The sequence below is a fragment of the Cheilinus undulatus genome, linkage group 16, assembly GCF_018320785.1.
Source record: "Cheilinus undulatus linkage group 16, ASM1832078v1, whole genome shotgun sequence".
Lineage (NCBI taxonomy): Eukaryota > Metazoa > Chordata > Actinopteri > Labriformes > Labridae > Cheilinus > Cheilinus undulatus.
Genome location: NC_054880.1, coordinates 19,896,066 through 19,904,624, shown reverse-complemented (window position 1 = coordinate 19,904,624; position 8,559 = coordinate 19,896,066). Strand labels below are relative to the sequence as shown.

The window sequence follows — 8,559 nt, the reverse complement described above, 5'->3', positions numbered from 1 at the left end:
CTTTCTGCACTCTGTAACCCGTTTTTCATGTCTTATATCTGCCTCTGGACACTATTATGCTACACACTTTGAGTTTCTACTCACCACTGGACTTCATTCAAATGACTTCTCTGAACTTCTCAAAACTTTGAGGCTAATGTCAGGGTTCTTACACTCTGCTTTTCTTGGGGGTGTTTAGGTCCCTTTAACACGGTTTGTTTCCTCCGTGTACAAAAGCTGACCTGGTTCTGCTTCTTCTGGTCAGCGGTGATGTCCATGTCTGAGCTTACTGTTGTAAGATCTGTCTGTGACTCATCTTTATGCCTATTTGTAGCTTGTGGGTTTGAATGCAACAAAAATCAAGCCAGTCTTTGATACTGTGTTTCTAATCCAAGATGTCCCTGATGAGGCATTTTTCCAAGGTGTCATGTGTTTTATCTCTGTCAGCCTCTCTATTCCCAGTGGTCCGCAGCACCGGGTCTGATACAGCATTTGTTTTTAAACTAGGACACAAGTCTGCCTGGAAACCCAGAGGAAATAAGAATAATGCAGGCAGCACATTGTTAAATATGCCATGTTTAACTGTCTGGATGAATTATTACTGAGTTTCATCAAATCTCCTTGCATTTTTTACACATAAAGTATGTTCTGATCACATATTTTCAAAAATGGTTCAACATAATTTTAAAAAATACACTTATTTGATTTCTTGTTTAATAAAAAGAGTCACTGTCTAAGTAATACAACTCCTTATTAAAACAACCAGTCATTAATACATTATGGCTTTCTGGCATGAGAAATTGCTGTTAAGAGGGTTTCATGTTTTCTCCTAATTCTTATGTTAAGCTACTGAATGTCTGGTTCTAGTGGGACTGGGCAATATATCAAGTTTTTCAAAATTAGATGAGAATATTGTTTATTTAAATATAGCTTATGTTGATTTGCCAAAATGCTATATAAAATTAATGTTTACAGAAACAAACTGCTAATAGTATGCTGCTGACCACATGATAATCAATTTTTAAGAATGCTAATATTAGTTTTTAAATGCTAAAACCATGTTTTATTTCTAACCCTATCAATAACCACTCTTGTCAAAGCAACAAAAAATGTTGTGTTTATTTATGCTTTGGTTAAATATAGCCTTCTTAAAAATGTAAACCCCTTAAAACAGAATTATATTTTTATTGGTAATGTTAACAATGTTGTGGGCACACTGAACTAATTGATTTGGAAATTAATGTCAGACTTCCTAGCAAGGCCATAATGTGCAAAAACATTAATAAAGTCAATGAAGTAGAAGAAACTAAGACAACTTTAATAGAAAAGAACTGAATATATGTGAAAAGAGACAAAAAGTGACAAAATTGGGCAAAAAGTGGCCTTACAATGGAAAAATGAGTGACAGCGAGTAAAAATGTGTTAAAGGGGGGATAAATGTTGTGAAGTGGACGAAAGCAGCAAAATGGGTTCAAAGTGGTAAAATACAGTTAAAAGATACAAGAAAAAAATGGTTAAATGTGGCAAATAAAGTTCAATGAAAGTGGCAAAAATGGGATTAAGAGGCAAAAATCTGGCAAAGAGTGGCCAAGCAATGGCAAAATAGAGCAAAGGAAAATTGCAAAGATGGGTAAAAGGGCAAAACTGTCTGAAATGTGGGAAAAAGTTACAGAAAGTGGCAAAAAATGGATTGAAAGCAGCAAAAGAAGTGGCAAAGTGGGCAAAAGCAGTCAAAATGGGTTAAAGTGGCAAAAAAGTGGACAAGATGGGTGGAAAAGATGGAGAAATGGGTCAAAAGAGTGGCACAAATTAGTAAATTCAACATTAGAACTTGACACACTTTTGAGCTCCAAAGTAAGGTAACTGTTAGCCAGGATGCTAGCACCAACGCTACTGATCTGACACAAATGTATTGGCATCATTAATAAATCACAGCTGAGGAGGGGCCATTCTCAGGACCCAGCCATTTCTAAGGGCAGGGTTAGATTAGGGTAAAGGTTACTAATGCTTTACTACTGCCTCAAAAAGCATACAAAATTCAGTTTATAAATGACATACACATTAATAAAGGCTTTGTAGGTGATTAGGTGACCTCATTTTACTAATGCTTTGTTAATGCTTTACTAAAGCATCAATACACATTAGATTTGTTTATTAATGGCACAAATAAATAATTATAGATGATGAGTGCTGTATTTGCTCATGTTTACTAATGCTATATCAATGCTAAAAGTGTGTTGTTATTATGAAGGCTTTACCTAAAGAAATATACTTTAACATTATTTGACTTTAATGTGCATTGCTTTTGCATTAACTGTATCGTTAATATGGTGCTATTAATGACCTTAAAGCCCAGTCTTGTTGAGAGTAAACTGTGATGTAATATCAGTGAGTTTACTTTAATGTTGCATATTTCAAATGTATTTGCATTTTAACAAACTGTTATAAGCTAATTTTGTAAGAGGATCTGAGGGGGAGGGATGTGGTGGGGGATTTGAAAATGAAGGTACCTTTGAGTAATCTGGCCCATGGCCCTCTGGTGTTTTAATCCTGTCCTGTAATCGGATGTAATACAGTATAGATTAATGTGCAAACAGAAGTTGTTTTATGAGTACATTATGAGTTATATATTTAACTAGGCCTACAGTCAGAGTAAACTTAAATGTGAAAATAGAGGGATTTTTTTCTACATGCTAATTAACATTGGGTTTATTACTAAATTTATGATTCATATTTACTTCGCGCATTTCGACACCCCCAAATGACCTTTTAATCGTTAATGTGCCCATATTTAGTATCCAACACTATTATTTTAAAAAGTCATACTTAAAAATCCCTTGACAGTGTAGCCGCATGCCTTCACGTCTGGTAACATGATATAAAGGCCTGTGGAGAACAGCTTTAAACGCTTTCCAACATTCAACATTTCTCCCTTTTGATAGACCTTACAGTCTTTAATGGGTGGTTGTTCGGTATTTACGTATTTGCGGTGAATACAAACGTATCAGAAAGCAAATGGCCTAGCGGGTTCTCGTATGAAAAGCAGGCAGGGTACCATGGGGCTACAGTGACATTTTCCCCACATGCAAAATCATGCAAAAGGTAAATACTGAAGCGGAGGGATACAAACACTATTGCAGAACATGGCCGTCACCTCCGTCATGTCCTCTCTCGGGGGCCCGCCCTCTTCGGTAATACTGCGCTGTGATTGGACACAGCACTCGCACGTCAGGCTCTCATTGGCTTTTTCACTGGTCAATCACGGGCTAATGTCAATGACGTTGCTCGTACTCTGGGTTCACTGTATCGCCTGGGTGGACTGTATAGTTACTTCAACATTAAATGGAATAAAATGCAGCGGATTCATGTAAATAGAGACGTCACTCAAGCGTAATTAATTAATGCTTCGTAAACAAGACGGGTCGCCTCTGGAGAAGGTGTCTGCAGGCCTTTTTTCGGTTTTTATCGGCAATATTTCAGGGTAAGTGGAGTGATACATTTCCTTCCTGCGTCTTTTTTCCTCGCATAAGAGGACAAACCTGCTTGCTTTATCATTTAAATTCAGCGAAGTAACACGAGACCCTGTATTGCTTTATATTATAATAAAGGAAAGCCCCAGACTGAATTCAATGTCGGTATTTTGATGTAAAGTAGTGCGTGTGTGCTCTAGCTCGCAGTTAAATGGAGAGGGTAAGGAAGGTAATGGCTGTCGGTCGACTCGTAACTTGAAAATTGTGAAATGGCCTGTTTTGAGTAGCTCGTCTTTTTGCCCTGCGAGTCCATCCCGCTGTTGATGTCTAAGGAGCGTATTGGCTTTGTTAAAATATCAAAACACACGACGTTGATTGTAGTGTTAGCTTACAGCCTGTCAAATAAGATCCTGTAGGGTACCTGTCTGCCGTCAGTGGGCCTACTCAGTCTCCAGACTCCCATCTGTCACACTGTTTCGAGGATATTACAGCAACGAGTGCTGCTCTTACTTGTGTTTTTAAAAAATAAGTAATTTCACCCTCATATGGACTCCACATACCACATTTTACACGGTTGATCGTTTAATGAGATTAAGGAGAAACAGGCTAACTACACATAAGTGACCTATTGTTCAAAGCTGTTCATGCAGCTGCCTTTTTCCTGCTTAAAAGGCGCCTCAAGTATAACAGTATTTTCTTGCAATTGCCCAAGTCTGTTTGATTTTTGTATGGGGGACGCTTACATTTTTGGATAAAAGACATTAAAAATACGAATGCAGGGTACTAAACCATAATGGACACGGCAGGAAATGGCATTTGCATGACCTTAGTTAAGGTTTCCTTCAGCATCAATCCTAATCAGACTCTATCAAATGAGGGCACTGGCTGTGGTTTATTATTGCGGCTGCATGTATGCAATAACTGGCCCTGTGCAGCCAGGATTTTCTGTGCCAACACAGTGTAGATACCAAGGCTGCTAGGCTAGAAGTAGGCCAGTTAGAGCGATGGCACCAGCATGTGTGCCATCCCTGCAGATGGATTAATATCAACATCTGTATGCTGTACAGATGTTACTCTTGTGAGAGTGCATGGCACATTTCACCAACCAGCTTTCTTGGCATCTTGTTAGGCAAGGTGTGATTATGCCTATTGGTTTAAGATAGCTTCATAAATGTCTTGAGTGTTACCTGGTACCAAGAGAATCACTTTCCTTATCTTACCTCATATTTAAATCAACATATTGACTGCTTTTATAGGCAGGTGCTTTAGTGAAATGCCTAAAATAACAGTGTTATTGAAGTTTGCTGTTCCTGTGGGTATGACTTTGAGCTTAAAAAGCAGGGAGCTGTTGATGAACAGAATTAAACTAACAGTTTCTCAAAGTCCTTATCATCAGCATTGAGGTTTTCAGCTTCTAGCGTCTTTTGTAAGGGTGGGAATCACTAGTGGCCCCATGATACGATATTATCATGATACTTAAGTCACGATTCAATATTACTGTAATTTTAAACATTTTGCAATACAGTGAGTATCGCGATATGATATATTGCGATATATATCGCGATCTATACCACTTTTCAAACTATTTAGCTGATTTAGCATCAGTCTTGCCCTCATATTTGTCGTATTTCCGCAGTATTTTATGTAGCACTTCTTGCTAACCTCATGTGTCATGTCCATCTCATTTGTGCCCTGTTTTCGTTCTAATGTCCTTCCCCTGGTGCGACCCCGTTTGTTGTACTAACTTTCTCCTGCTCTGTGACCGTTGCCTCTGTCAAACTCACAGGACAAACAATTGATTTTATTTTTCTAATTATCATAGACTTCAGTTCATATTAGCAATTAATTTGAAAAAAAAATCGATATCTGGTGGACGAGACGATGATATATTACTAGACAAAATATCGCGATACTATGCTGTATCGATTTTTTTCTCCCATCCCTATTCTTTTGTGGTCTGAAAATCTAAAGCCTGTCAAGTCGTTATAAAGCAAGTAAGCAAGTGAACAAGTTTGTGCTTTTTGTTGATTGAGTACTGATAAATAGAGTTGTATTACAGATATTGTAATTAAAACGACAGTATAAGTTACATTTTCTAATGACCAAGATCGAACAAGGGATGGAAAAGGAGAACAAAAACTCTAGACAATTTAGTATGGAAATGGATGTTTTGATCTCAGTTTATATCTCTGTGTTTGTAGAAATAATTATGGCATGTCTAGAAAATTGAGGTTAGTTTTCTTTGTTGTTAAGTTGTGATTATTGCCACATGCTTTCTGTCCAGTGTGTTAATAAGTTGGTGCTCTCATGAATTTAATGGCATTTTTGGTATCATGACCAATTCAAACACTACTCCTGTTTTTTCAGGTTCACCAACACTATCTTGTCAAGTGATTTATGTCCAGTTTAACAAAAGAGATTGGAATAATTCAAGTGAAATGTATTAAAGAGGACATATAAGGTTTGCTCATAGACCATGTTAAAGAAGTAGATGTAACTACACTGACATTACCCTTTGGTATTTGGACTGTTGTTCTGAAGCTCAGTGGATTACATCATTGGTTTGTGTTTAGCTGCAAAAAAGGACCATATTGGTAGAAAATGTTGTTTATTATTATTATTAATGTGTCCTGTGTGCTATTTTGGCAGCTTCTAATCAAGGATAGTAACAAACTACAGCTTAAATCCTTTATTGTAAATTTCAACATGAGACATTGCTCCCAAACTGACATATTTACTGGAGGGCCATATTATTGGATTCTGATCCATGGATGATGATTTTATAGGGACTGAAGAAAACAAGAAGAAAACATGGTTTGCAAATATACCTGTGTGGCTCGCCCAGGTATCATCTACATGTGGATAACCCTGGTCATACCTTGATCTAGTGTAGAAACTATAAGAATGAAAAAAGTTAAGAGTTAGTAAATGAACTCTGAAATATGGCTGATTTTTCTCCTCTGGTTTTGTAGAATCTGACTTCTTTCAAAATCAGTGGTGTCTCCCCCTGCTGGCCTCAAGTGTTGAGACACTTCCTCTTTGCTCATGCTTTTGTAACTAGTCTTCTTTTACACTTTTCCTCTACACCATTCAGCATATTATTGGATGGTGATGTACGGTATTATTAAATACCCTTATTGCAACGCTTCAACATAAAGAATGAGCTATCAGTATGAATTACTGGGTGATAAGTGATTTTTTTTCACACTATGATCATTCAACTGAAGTGGGCATATGAATGGGTTGGTGATTACATTTCTATCAAAGCAGTCTTTTATTAATTACTGATAATTCTCATGTGTTAGGAGTTATTCTTTTAGTCTTTTTCCTCATTTTTGGACTGAAAGTCTGATAGAAAAAAACAAAATTGATGTTAGCACTGGGGACAAATTTGTCACTATTGTCTGACATTTTAATAACAAAGTCCATGGAATAAACAATATGTGGTTAAAACAATTGTAAATAAAGCTGTATTAGCTTGTAATACCTTTTGGTGGCATAAATCTTCCATCACCTGATGTCCCTTGTCGTCAGGTGAAATGTTGATGCAGAGTCACACGTCTCTTTGAGAGCAATCAGCGCTGTCCATCTTTGGGGGGTTTGAGATTGAGCCATTAAGACCATCCTAAAGCCTTGACTGAGAGCAGCAGAGGGGCAAACCCCACTGCAAGTCACGGTTGAGGCTTGGACATTTATCTCAGGGCTTTGGCACATTTCATTGGCTAGTGCATAATCCGCTAAAGGTCACAGCCACTAATTACACTACTACAAAACAGACAGATGCCTACCCTGAGCTTGATTGCCCTGTCCTTCATCTGGACAATATTCAAGGGTTGCATAACCTCACTTGGACAGTCCAAATGACACATCTCATATGGGTCAACAAATAAAGATAATAAGCGAAGTCACTTATTTCCACCAATTTCACCTTTATGTGTCTTTGACTGAATTGAAAAATGTCTTATTCTGCTTCTACGGCTTCCCTAATGTCACAGGACGATCTTGGTTTGGCTGGATATGGTTTTAGCCAAGCGGCGACCTCATTATCTTGGCGTCCAATCAGTCCTCCGGCCAGCTCCTAATTGAGCCATCAGCGCCTTGAGGGGGGAAGAGGAGGGATGAACGTGTCAATTACAGTAATGAGGGGGCAGCCATGCAGAGGGCGGTCAGGGAGACTGAGGCTAGACAGAAGCCTTTAAGTGAAGCCCAATTCTTGTCAATTCATGGCTAATCAAAGGAAATATTGCAGCTTAACAGTGGTATAGTTAATGGAGTCAGTAGGGAGAAGTAGTTTTTAATCATTTTTTCCTCTAACGATGGGATGTTTCTACATGTCTTGTTGTGGTAAAGGTGTAGAGTTGATGGCTTACAGGGACATATAAAAAATAATCCATGATGGTGTACAACACTAGTGTGAAAAAGACTGATAACATATGAAACCTTGAGCCAAGTATAGCAGAAACTGCATCCTACATGATTGTTTCTCATGTTTTAGGGCTGCAGGAGATCAAATTAATGACTAGGTGGAATAAAATAGTTGATAATGGACATCATGTAGCGGTCGATAAACACCTGTATTATTGCCACTAACAGAAAATTACTACTGATTGATATTCAACCACCATTAAGCAACCTTTTAAAAAAGATGTTTTTATTCAGTAATTGAACAATAAGCCCCTTAAACAGAAGTGTTTCACAACCAAGTATGCTTGTATTTAGAGGGTACTTCATGAGTAATCAAGGGTCACAGAGTAATTGGGACTGATTGATGTTTCATTGCAGTTGATTGTAAAAGAGGGAACTTTAAACAACAACACGTTGCGCCTCATAAGATTGAAATGGGGTGTTTGTCGTTTGGTAGTACATGTATACAGACCTGAGACTTGTGCATGTTTACCAATGTGTCTAATGATGCTGAAAAATGCAAATCAAACCCAAAGTTCAGTCTTTGAAAGTCTTTTGTTGTACAGAAATCCAAATCAGAGTTATTCACTTGGTTTGCTTTTTACATGACAAAGAGAGGCAGCAAATCAGAACATTTCAAGATGACTTCTGATAATCTTTAGCATTTTTCCTCTGTTCTGCTTCAAAAAGAAAAAAGTAATTTTTA

At 37.6% G+C, this 8,559-nt stretch overlaps 1 protein-coding gene across 5 annotated transcripts in view; it reads left to right on the top strand.

Moving 5' to 3' along the window:
* Positions 1 to 3,265: 3,265 nt before the first annotated feature.
* The window catches only part of LOC121524360 (myocyte-specific enhancer factor 2D homolog), a 43,710-nt gene continuing 38,416 nt past the window's right edge, over positions 3,266 to 8,559 (top strand). For all 5 annotated transcript variants that reach the window (XM_041809718.1, XM_041809713.1, XM_041809715.1 and 2 more), the window contains exon 1: positions 3,266 to 3,460. The gene's annotated coding sequence lies outside the window, so the exon portion shown is untranslated. The remainder of the gene's footprint in view (positions 3,461 to 8,559) is intronic.